The sequence below is a fragment of the Budorcas taxicolor genome, chromosome 21 (assembly GCF_023091745.1).
Source record: "Budorcas taxicolor isolate Tak-1 chromosome 21, Takin1.1, whole genome shotgun sequence".
In the NCBI taxonomy this organism is placed as follows: domain Eukaryota; kingdom Metazoa; phylum Chordata; class Mammalia; order Artiodactyla; family Bovidae; genus Budorcas; species Budorcas taxicolor.
In genome coordinates, this window is record NC_068930.1 from 21,848,048 (window position 1) to 21,861,273 (window position 13,226).

Below are 13,226 nucleotides of genomic sequence, written 5' to 3' on the forward strand. Positions count from 1 at the left end.
TTTCTACTGTTCTTTTCTACAAAACATCTAGCTTTTGACCCCTAAATACAATAAATGCAAAGAATGATGACAACTCTAATCAAGAAAAAAATAGTCAAAAGGACCACACTTACAGATGACCTAGATAATGAATTAACAGACAAGAACTTTGAAATGACAATTATAAACATTTTAAGAAATTAGTAGAAAGTATAAACATGACAGGTAAAACAATGGAGAATTTCATCAGAGACAGGAACTCTGAAGAAGAATCCAATGGAAATTTCAGACCTAAAAAAAATCTGAAATAAAGAAGTAACTCAATAATGAACTGAACAAAGAAGAAGAAAAGACCAGGAAATTAAAAAAAAAAAAAAAATCAACAAAATTGAAACACAAAGAGGAAAAAAAAAAAGAACGAAAAAATATGCAGCATCAGAATGCTCTGGGAAAAACAAATCAAACAGTGTATATAAATGCAACTGGAGTCCAAGAAGAGGAAAGAGAGAACTGAGGTAAAACAAATATCTGAAGGGAAAATGACCAGAATTTTCAAAAGTTTATGAAACACATCAATCTACAAATTCAGGTTTAGTGAAGGTCAAGTTGGATAAATACAAAGAATAGCACATCTGATGACATAATAGTCAAATCACCAATAACCAAAGATGAATAGGAAATTATAAAGCAGCCAGAAAAGGGAGGGACATTAAATTTAGAGTAATAACCATATGATTTACAGAAAATATCTCAATATGGCTTATAGAAAACAATAGAATGACACAGTTTAGCTGCTGCAAGAAAAAAAATCTATAATTCTATATGCTGTGAAAATATTATTTAAAAATGAAAGCAAAATAAAGACATTTTCAGAAAAACAAAAGGAGAGAATATTCACCAATAGCAGAGTGCACCAAAAGAAATACGACAAGAAGTTCTCTGACTGAGGTTCAAATGAGGTCTAGATCTTCAGGAAGGAATAAAGAGTACAAGGGAAAGGGTGAATTTTTTTTTAACTTTTTATTTTATATTGGAGTATCCATGCATGCGTGTTAAGTCGATTCAGTCATGTCTGACTCTTCGCGGTCCTATGGACTGTAGCCCGCCAGGCTCCTCTGTCTATGGGATTGTCCAGGCAAGGATACTGGAGTGGGTTGCCATGTCCTCCTCCAGGGGATCTTTCCCACCCAGGGATGGAACCTGTTTCTTGTCTCCTGCATTGGTAGGCAGGTTCTTTATCACTAGCGCCACCTATAGTTGATAACAATATTGTGATGGTTCCAGATGCACAGCAAAGCGACTCAGTTCTTCAGTCGCCCAGTCGTGGCTGACTCTTTGCGACCCCATGAACTGCAGCACGCCAGGCTTCCTAGTCCATCACCAACTCCGGGAGCTTGCTCTGGGACTCAACCATTCATATACATCTATCCATTCTCCCCCAAACTCCCCTCCCATCCAGGCTGCCATATAACATTGAGCAGAGTTCCCTGCGCTATACTGTAGGTGGAAAAGGTATATTACTACACTACATATTGGTATATGTAAAATACATGAAAAATAACAAATGGTGGGAAAGGAAGTAAAGGAATCACACTTTCCAAGGTTCTTACATTATTAAATGGAATAACACTAATACTAATTACAAAATTATTAAATGTGAAAAAGTAAAGAATACATATTATAATGTCTAGAAGAGACATTTAAAATAATATAAGGAAGTACAATTTAAAAGCCAACAGAAGAATAAAAAGGAATAATTTAAAAGACTTGATTAATTAATCAAAAGGCTGAAAATAAGAAACATAAAAAAGAGATAGAAATTGGACACAGAGTAAAAGGGAAAACTTAAAGCCAGCTATATCCTTAATTATACTAAATGTAAATATACCAGACACTTCAACTTTTTTAAAAAATGACTGGATAAAGAATCAATCTCAAATTATGCTATTTGTAAGAGGCACACTTTAAAGATATAATTTGAAAGCAAAGGATGAAAAAAGATATACCATAGCAATGTTAATCAGAAGAAAGTTTGTATAGCTATATTCACATCAGACAAATATTCTTCCAGACAAGAATATTACTAGAAATAAAGGGAAGATGTTATAAGGATAAAAGAGTCAGTTCATCAGGAAGATTCAACAACTGTAAGTGCACATACACCTAATAACAGAGCTTCAAAACACATGGAGCAAAAACTAACACAACTTAAGGAGAGAAATAAACTCACAATCATAGATGAATATTTTCAACTAATAGAACAACTAGTCAAGAAATCAAGAAGTATATAGAAGACGTGAACAATACTATCAATTAGCTGGATCAAATTAATATTCACAGAAAACAATATTAAACAACTACAATCTGCACAGAACAGTCACCAAAATAATCCACAGTCTGAGAGACAGAGCAAACCTTGATAAATCTCAATGGTTAAAGTCATACAGAATATGTTCTCTGACCACAATGAATTAAAATAGAAATCATCAACAAAACAAAACCTGAAAGTCTCTAAATATGTACAAATTAAGTAACACTCTTAAAACAAACAATAACAACAAAACTCCAGGCATCAAAGAAGAAATCCCAAGGAAATGAGAAAATATTTTGAACTGAACAAACAGCATGCTAACAGCTGCGGGATGTAGCCAAATAATGCTTAGAGGGAAATGTATTGCTTTAAAAGGTGCCTATTAAAAAAGAATAAATGTATAAAATGGCCAAAGATTCTACCTCAAGAGGCTAAAAAAGGAACAAAATTAACCCAAAATAGAAGAAAGAAGATAAAATATAAGAGCAAATAATCAAAAGAAAAGAGGACTTCTCTGGTAGTCCAGCAGTTAAGAATCCACCTGCCAATGCAGGGGACATGGGTTCGATCCCTGGTCCAGAAAGATCCCACATACCAAAGGGCAGCTAAGCCCGTGCGCTGCAACTACTGAGCCCTAGAGCCCATGCTCCACAACAAGGAAAGCCACTGCAACGAGAAGCCCGTGCACAATTAGAGAGTAGCCCCTGCTCGCCACAACTAGAGAAAGCCTGCGAACAGCAACGAAGACCCACTGCAGCCAAAAATAAACAAATAAACAAAAAATTTTAAAAAGATAAAAATAACAGAAATCTCATAAAGTAAAAATTTGTGTTATTTAAAGATTAATTAAATTGGCTAATGTCTAATAAAAATAATCAAGGAAAACGAGATTAAAGATAATATTAAATTAGGAATAAAAAAGAAAATTATTTTAGATCCTATAGATGTTGAAAAGATAACATGGGATATTATGAAGCACTTTATGTTAATAGATTAGACAACTCAGAGGCAATGAAAAATATCCCTTGAAAATCACCACTGAAACTGACATGAGAAGAGGAAATCCTATTTCGTTTTGTTCATTCAATCTGTAGTTTAAAATCTTATATAAACTTCAGACCCAGATGGCTTCACTGATGGATTCTACCAAACATTTGAGGAAAAAGTAGCAGCAGCACCAAGAAAGTGAAAAGGCGAGCCACAGACTGGGAGAAAATAGTCATAGCACACATCTGACTAAGGACTTGTGTTCATGATATATAAAGAACACAGAATATATATTTCCTTCTCCAGGGAACCTTCCTGACCCAGGGAGCAAACCCGGGTCTCCCGCATTGCAAGCAGATTCTTTACCATCTGAGCTACCAGGGAAGCCCAATAAAATAAGGCACTCCAATTTTTAAAAAGGTCAAGGAATTAAAAAGGAACACCAGAACAGAAATACTGAATGGCCAATAGATACACATAAGGTGCCGCATATCATTAGTCATCGGGACATACACACTGAAACCGCAACGAGGTACCACTACACTCCCACTAGAATGGCCAAAAGTGCTGCTGAGGATGCAGGCACTGGAACATGCACACATTGCTGGTGAGAATGTCAACTGACATAACCGCTATGGAAAATTGTCCATTTCTCTTTTTAAAAAATGTATCTATCTGGTTGGCTGTGCTGGGTCTCCGTTGTACACGAGAGCTTTGTTGTGACTCGCAGGACCCTTCATTGCGGTGTGCAGGCTTCTCTCTAGTTGTGGCGCCTGGGCTTAGTTGCTCTGCAGCACATGGGATCTTGGTTCCCCGATCAGGGATCAAATCATGTCCCCTGCACTGGAAGGCGGGTTCTTAACCCCTGGATCACCAGAGAAGTCCTGAAAATTGTCCATTGCTAATAAAGTTTCAGACTTATACTATGGCCCAGCAATACTACTCCAATCTGTGTGTGTCTATGATACACACACACACACACACACACACACACACACACACACACACACATGCAATAAACCCAAGAGAAATGAGTGCACGTGTCCAGGAAAAAAAAAGACTTATACTTGAGGGCACATGGCAGTTGTATTCACAGTAGTCAAGAAGTAAAAACAGTCCAAATATCCCTCAACAGGAACATGGGTGAACAAATTACGGCATTTGGTAGTACTCAGCAATAAAAAGGAATGAACTCAGCAATAAAAAGGAATGTCAATGTATGGCAAAACCAATACAGTATTGTAAAGCAAAAAAAATAAAATAAAAAATAAATAACTATAATTTAAAAAAAGGAATGAACTACTGATAACATACGGGCTTCCCTGGTGGCTCAGCTGGTAAAGAATCTGCCTGCAACGTGGGAGACCTGGGTTCGATCCCTGAGTTGGGAAGATCCCCTGGAGAAGGGCAAAGCTACCCACTCCAGTATTCTGGCCTGGAGAATTCCACAGACTGTATAGTCCATGAGGTCACAAAGAGTTGGACACGACTGAGCAACTTTCACTTTCACTGATAACATGCCAGATGGAAAATCTCAAGGGTCCTATATTGAACAAAAGAAGCCAGACTCAAAAGAATACATGCTGTAAGATGTCAGTCGTAGGAAGTTCCAGATTAAACATAGCTAACTTACAGATGTAGAAGTCATGGTTACCTTTGGTGAAGGAGGGGCAGTTACTGACTTAGAAAGAAGCACAATGGAACTTTCTAAGAGATGGAAATATTCTCTATCTTCATATGGACAGTGGTTATGCATGTAAAATGTATATATATATATGCTAAAAAATCATTAGGATTTGTATACTTTATTGTATGCACGTTATGCCTCAAAAATAAAACCCCACATGTATCCTGTTTCTTTTGAAAACATGAGAAAATCTGTCAACACAAGGCCAATATTTGGCCACAGCTGGCTGGAGGAACACACACGCCACTTCACCACAGTCCCCACCACTCTCTATTGTCACCCACAACCCATCACACTCATTTCTGCCACCTGTCTGGGTCCCTACTACCCCCAGATCCAACCACCTCAGCACACAGGTCAGGCTGGGAGTCCTGACTGAGGGCACCACAGCGGCCACTCACCAAGACAGCCTGTGAGCAGACTAGTCAGACTCTAGTTGTTTTTCTGCCTGGCACTTAGAAGTAGGCCTTCTTCCTTCATCCTGAGCCAGTGATTCACTGGAGCAAGAATTCTCAAAAGATAGACCCTGAACTTCTGAATAATACAGACTGCTCAAGCACTTAACTGAAGACATAAAAGAAATGTGATAGCATCTGCATTCCAAGCTGGTGAAGCAGGTCATATTGATTACATTTTTTCATCACTGAAGCAAATCATCTTAACAGAGGTATACACTGTTGCCCCAGTTCAGCCTCCAGATAGATGCAGGGCTCTGCCTTTGTCCTGTAGCTGTGCTGGGGAACACTGTGGGGATGGGGCTGCACAAGGTACCTGAGGGTGGTGGGCCAGGCATCACATCCACAAGCCAGGGTGACTCAGCTTACTGGCCCGACACCCCTAGGCTATAGACCTGTGATCCCAAATAATTTACCTGCCAATCTGGCTCATCCTCGAGCGATCAGAACTGACAGCGGCCAAATCCCAGGAAAGGGTTCCCATAACTGCTTTAGTTAACGGACCAGTGGGAGCTCCGGGAGGACCGTAAGGGGAAGGCCAGGGTTGCTAGAGTGGTAGGAGGACTCTTGAGCCAGTGGCTATTTACCAACCAGTACGGAAAGTTTTAACATTTATTAAGCAGCCTGATCACACCGTTAGTCCCGGACCAGAGCTGTGCCAGAACCAGTCTGTACCAACGCCTAAGAGTCAACAACGAGCACACCTCCCCAGTCCTTTATTTAGTGGTACCACAGTGGTGGCTCAAAACCAGCCAGAGTAGGAGGATTCACACCAGGAAGCGGAAAAAAGTGAAAGTGTTAGTCAGTCCTGTCCAACTCTTTGCAACCCCATGGACTGTAGCCCACTAGGCTCCTCTGTCCTTGGGATTCTCCAGGTAAGAATACCAAAGTGAGTTGTCATTTCCTCCTCCAGGGGATTTTCCTGACCCAGGGATCAAACCCCAGTGCCCTGCATTGCAGGCAGATTCGTTACCGCCTGAGCCACCTAGAAGCCCTATTTACACCACAGAAAGTGGCAAGCGCTACAAACCAACACTCCTGCCCTACCGCCCACCACCTCCAAGGGCCTGTTCCACCAGCACACCACCGGCACAGACTAAGCATCACCCACAGCCTCACACTCAGGATGGCCTCTTGACTCAGGGACCCTTCTGTTTGATTATAATAAATGTATTTATAGTAAACATACACACTCATTCGATACTCACAGCTACCCCACAAGCTATGTCCTCTGTGTAACCCCATTCTGCAGATGAGGCACAGAGAGGTCGAATGACTTGCCCCAAACTGCACAGCCATCAGCAGGGCAGAGCTAAGTTCAAACTTGGCTATCTGGAGCCAGAGTCCAGCTGCCTCTCCCCTCCGTGACACAGCCCCTCCTCTCTTTCTCCCTCAAAAGCTTCGGTGGACTCTGGGCCCATCAAAGTGTTAGTTGCTCAGCTGTGTCTGACTCTGTGTGACCCCATGGACTGTATAGCCCTCCAGGCTCCTCTGTCCATGGGGATTCTCCAGGCAAGAATACTGGAGTGGGTGGCCAGTCTCTTCTCCAAGTGGATCTTCCCGACCTAGGGACTGAACCCAGGTCTCCTGCGTTGCGGGCAGACTCTTTACCATCTGCACCATAGGGGAAGCCTTAGAAAGCAGAACCCAAATGGCCAGCTACAGAAAACCTGACTTCCTATTCCTTGAAGGCAGGGCAGGCTAGGCTTCAGAAACACATTTTATCTCTCAAGCCAGACTTCTCAAGGAGGATGGAAGATCTTTGCATCTAATCTTGAGAAAAATCCTCCTCCCCTCAAACTCCCAGACCCAGAAATGTGCCTAATGAGGCCTTCCAAAATGCAAGGTTGAGTTTTCATTACATGAGCAGGTGGGCCGTCCATCTGTGGCACTAACAGTAATGAATGGGTTCCCGCTTCCCTACTTGAGCTGTAGCTGCTGGGCCCTGCCTTCCTCTCTCTGGAACAGGGGGTAGAAACCCTACCAGGACCCTTGGAAAATCCTGGACTGGCCCCGGGCTCGACAGGCACACCCAGCCCTGGCCCAGCCCCGTGCAGGGCCTGAGAAGACCTCAGGGAGGTCCTGGCCAGCAGTGCAGGGGCGATGACTACACTTTTATTTCCGCATAGCCCATAAACGTGGATGAGCCCGAGTCCCTTCGCCTGCCTTATCCTGGAATCCCAGGGAAAGCTGTGCAGAGTCCAGTTCTCCCACCTCCACAGGCCCCAGATACTAAGCAATCCTGGGTGGGGATATAAGGGCCAGGGAGCCCTACCAGGGGAGAGGCTGTCACCAGTGCCGTGTCGGCTCTTCAGAGCCTGGCATTTGAGAGCGGGAGGGCAGTTCCCTAGGCTTCTAGAAGGTAACATATCTCACACTGGAGCCGGGAGGACCCCACATGGCGTCTGGGAAACAGCCTGGGGCTGGAGGTCCGGACTCCCTGGGTCTGCTTCCTGTGCCTCTGGCTCTGTATGAGGCCTGAGATGAGAGACGCTCCCTCTGGGCCTTGTTGTCTGAACGTAAAGAGAAGCACATCCCAGGTGGCCCTGCAGGAGACAGAAGAGACGCAGGTTCGACCCCTGAGTAGGAAGATCCCCTGGAGGAGGGCATGGCAGCCCACTCCAGTATTCTTGCCTGGAGAATCTCATGGCCAGAGGAGCCTGGTGGGGCTGCAAAGAGTCAGATATGACTGAAGCAACTCAGCACGCACACGCACAAAGACAGAAGCAGAAGCATGGGTGATTTGAGGAGCTCCTCCAAAGGCTTTCTGTCTGCCACGTGTGACTCTGGGCAGCACCGCCTTCGTGTCTCACGGACAGAACCATCCCAACCACCCTGAGGCAGGTAATCACCCCCTTAACTGTTTCTAGTGCCCAGGGGTATCCTTCCTGGCTCACGAGGACCCCGGTTGACGTTCCAGCTCCGCAACTGAGTAGGTGTAGGACAAGGGCCTCGCCACTCCACCTCCCCAGCTCCCGGTTCCCTGTGTCCATCAGTCGGGGCCAGCTCCACAGCCCTGCTGTCCTGGGGCATGCTGTAAGGATCACATAAGTATAAGAAGCTGGACCACAGGGAGATACAGCATGTCACTCAGTTCAAAGTAAAACTGTATTAAATTGAACCATGTATGTGTGAAAATGCTTGGATGTTGTTATTACTTTATTGTTTTCTTGGTTCTGTCTTTCCTCTCAAATTATACCTGTCCCGGGTGCCCACACCCTCTTCGTGATTCTGTTTAATCCCACGAGCTCATTCTAATGTGTTAATGACTCCGCCTCACCCTGTCACTGCATATTCGCAGTGATCTTCGATGCTTCAACTCAATTTGTTATAGGTGGAGGGCTACTCAGAGGAACTGGCATGCCGGGAGGCTCCGGGGAGGAAGAACATGGGCTTTCTGACTGCAGGGGCATCACGGCCGCTTGGGCTGGAGTAGCATCCGGGGCTGTGAATGAATTTGTGTGTGGCGCCTCCCTGTGGACAACATAAGTACTGCCTGAGACCCACCACGACCACGAATCACCAACCCCTGGCAGCCTCCAGCCTTGTGAAGCCAACTTCCCTAGGATGCAGATGAGAAAATACACGTGGGTATGTATTAATGTTCAAGACTAAACCGTTCCTTAGACATTTTATAAATGGAAGTAAGTGATGGGTCATGGTCCCTCGTGATTCTATAAGCAGGAATTCTGAGACAAATAACAGCTTGCCCAAGTCAGTTTCAGAACTAGGAATTTACATTTGAGGGCAATTCTCAGACCACAGGTGCACTCAAATCGTGAGGGACAGACACTCCCATTCCCCTCCGTTTATCTCAGGCATCGAGAGTCCCCTTGCTTCTGATACCACGTCTGGCCCAGTGATGCAAAATCACAAGGCTTCATGACAGCTTCCATGACTCAGCTGAAGGCCACTCACCCTCCACTCTCCAAATGGGCTCTGGCTGAGATGGCCTGGATCTCTATGAGGCTGGACTAAATGTGGTCATCACAGTCCATCTAGAGAGGGTGGAGGGTGCCCCTGAGCTACCTAGTTCAGGGGTCCAACAAGCTCCGCCCCAGAAAAGTCCTGAAACAGGAAGGGGGCACTGCACCCATGCATTCAACAAACCCTGAAGCCCTACCCTGTACCAGGACCCCATCCAACACAGACACGAGCATGGCTAGAGGAAAGTGTCGGTCAGGGATGAGACTGTTTTAAAGGGTGGAGCAGTGGCCAGGGTCCAGTTAGGGAAAAGTCACCCATGCCAGGTAGCTCAAAGAAGGAATTTAATACCGAAAGTTAGTTACAGAAGTGTCAGAAAGACCAGAAAACTAAAACGGGGGATGATGAGATGACGCAGAGGTTAGCAAGAGTAGAAGCTGCCACCACCCCTAGAGCTGGAGGGACAGAGGAAGGAGGTGGTGCTGTCAGGGCCCTTGCCATCCCTTAGGGCCTGGAATCGTGAAGAAGGCGGCTAGAGGAGGAGGGGACCACAGGGGGATGCTGGGAGAGCGACCCAAGCAAAGAAGGAGGGGAAGAGCCTGGCTTCTCCCTTCACCCTCCCACCTGTCACAGGTCAACTCTTATTGGCCAAACCCAACTGGAATCCAGTGGCAAGAAAGCTTGAAAAATGTAACCTTCAGGGGTCAGCATCCCCCCTCAACACACACACACACTGCAGAGCGGAGCAGAGGAAGGGCAGGGAATAAATCCGAGAGCAATAGGTAAATGACCTAAACAGTGAACAGCACGTGAGGTGAATCTTCAAGGGTCTGTGTGTGATGTGAATGTGCAAGAATGCGCATGTGTATTCTGCTATCAGTTTCAAAGGCCTGTGTGTGTGTGTGGAATGTGCATATGTGTGTTTCAGTGTGACTGTTCAAGGGTACGTATGTATCAGATGCATTTCAGGGAGCTGAATAAATGTGTGATAGGAACAAGCATCCAAGGGTTTGTGTGTGATGTGAACATTCAAGGGTATGTGTATATGTGACAAGAATATTTAAAGCTCTCAGGGTGTGTGTGTGTGTGTGTGTGTGTGTGTGTGTGTGTGTGTGTGTGCGCGTGCGTGCTGTGAATGTTCAAGGAGGTGGGTATGTGCTGTGCATGCTCAGAGCTGGGTGATGTGAATGTTCAGAGGTGTGAGACATGATGTGCAAGGTGTGTGTGAGAGCCTGCTAAGGAGCGGGGCTGGGAGAGTGGAAGAGCAGAGATGTTCCCTATGGACATTATGGGCATGAGAGATGGGGCCATGTGTCTTTGCTGGGGACAGATGTGTAACTCAAACTCTTCATTCAAAAGGGCTAAAAATGATGATGTTAAGAGAAGGCTGTATGTAAGAGGTGACTACAAAAAAACAAACTTTTTTACTATGTTTCCATCCAAATGAGTGTAGCCGTCTTAAAAAATAAGTCTTTATTGAAAAAAAAAAGGGGGGGGAAACGTTAAATTTGTGTTTTATTGATGCAGCCAAACTGCAGTGAAGTTTTGGGACCTGCCTCCAGTCAGTTTGTGGCCACACATAAAATCTACACTCCTTACTACGGTCATCACTTATTCTTATTGGTTGAGGTTGGAATTACCCAACTTTAATCACTTAATCAGTCTCATCTGTGGCTTTACTTGGAACTTTTCCAAAAGGCAAATCTCTCACCTTAAAAAAAGAAAAAAATGTTTGTTGATGTATGGCAGAAACTAACACAATACTGTAAAGCAATTATCCCTCAATTAAAAATAAAAAAATGTGGATGTTGGTTATTTGGGTATAAGCGTCACTGCGTGATAATGAGCTGCTGCAGATGGGAGTGTACTGGGAGCTTCAAAAAGGAACTAGGAACCAAATGAATACCATACAATCACATCATATGCACATCTGACTTTTATGAATTCAAACTATTATACTGGGACTTAAAAAAAAAAACTTTTGGCTACACAATGCAGCATGTGGAATCTTAGATCCCCAACCAGGGATCGAACCTGTGCCCCCTGCAGTGGAAGCGTGGAGTCTTAACTGCTGGATCACCAGGGAAGTCCCCTATACTGAAACTTTTAAAGAGGAGATCAATAATCTGTCAATAGTGCAGGCATTTCCACCCACGATTGATGAGCTTACTGCTCCCAGGCGTCCCGCTCTGCAGCAAGCCTTAGATGGGTGAGGCAACTCCATCTTGGGTCCTGAAGGCCTATTTATGTGTGAACATCTCATAACACTGAGTGTGACTCTGAATTTCCTCATCCTCTCCCAAACTGCCCCAATTCAGGCCTTTCCTGCTGGGGGAAACAGACCAGTAGTCAATTGCCCCTCAGTGACAGGAATGGGAACCCTAGCGATTTATACACTAGAGACCTAAACACAAGCCAACTGGTTCATCTTGTGGTCAACCAAATAAACCATGATGGGTTCCATCACTGGGGAGACACTGGCCATGCTGGACTCCCCCGACAGACCGTGTCAGTCATACACGTGGCACCTTTCTAAGGGATAGTTTAACAGTAACTTTAATTGTATGGGATTTGTGACTTGTGCACTTGGCTTTCTTTTGTTGTTTTGTTGGCCCACCCCATACGGCTTGTGGGATCTTCGTTCCCCGACCAGGGATTAAACTGGGACCAAGGCTGTGAAAGCACAGAGTCCTAACCACTGGACCACCAGGGAGTTCCCCAGGCACTGACTTTGGAATTCAACCCCCAGGTCACATGCGGCTTCTCTGTAGTAAGAGATCATGGAACTCATTTTCTTGCCTTCAGACAAAACAACTCGAGCTGTCTGGGACAGTTAAGGGTGTCAAACACTGTAAAATAATTTCCACATGCAGCCCCATAGAATTTCTTTCAGGCCTCAGAAGGCAGGAGCTCCCTTCCCCTCTTCCCTCCCCAGCTCACTCCTTCTTATCCTTCTGGCCTCAGCTTAGCCAAGTCTGTCGGTCCAGAGGCACTCTCCGAGCCCAACCAGGCTGAGTGAGTGCCCAGCACATCCATGTCCTTCTGTGACATGACACCTTTTGCTGGTGGGTCTGTCCCCTGCCCCAAACCTCAGCACTCAACCATCAAGAGGACACAACGGCCAGGAGGTTTTTGATCACCATTTTATCCCCAGTGCTTGGCAGTCAAACCACCTCCTCCACACATATTTGTCGAATGAGGACTGGAATGTCTCAGGAATTCATTTGAATGTTTAGTAATCCTAAATGTCAAGAACTCTTCCCATGTTGTAATTTCCCAAAGACTCCCTTGCTGCATTCCGAGCTTACTGCTTCTAACTCAAAGGAGACTGGTTGACTTCCCCTGATAATTAACACAGGCACTCGAGGACCATGACTCTTGTCCTTCTCTTCTCCAAGCTCAGTAACTTCAATCTCTCCAGTCTCATCATTCTCACCTCCAAATCCTCTTCATGTTCTCCCAAACTGCCCTAGTTCTGGCCTTTCCAGAGGCCTGGGGGCCTGCAGTAGGTTGCCCCTTGGGGACAGGTGTGGGAATTCTGACACAGAGGTAATCATCCAGGTAACACGGGGCAGCAGTGGGCTGTAGAATCTCAAAGTTCTGGGTTCAACGGCTCCACCACACACTGGCACTGAGACCCTCACAGACTTCCTTCACCTTCCCGGGCTTGCCTGCTGATCAAAACACCAGAGACGCTGCGAGGCAGGGATGATGTGAGAATCAGGTGAGGCAGAGTAGGTGAACACACCCATCTGTCCTGGCCAGTGCATGTCTCACCCCAGGGGACAGGGCGCCGGGGCCTCTCCAAGGCCAGAGCTGGTCAGCCTGTGGGGGACGAAGCGGTTGTCAGGCGAATCCTGCCACCTTGTGGTGCGCATGAGCT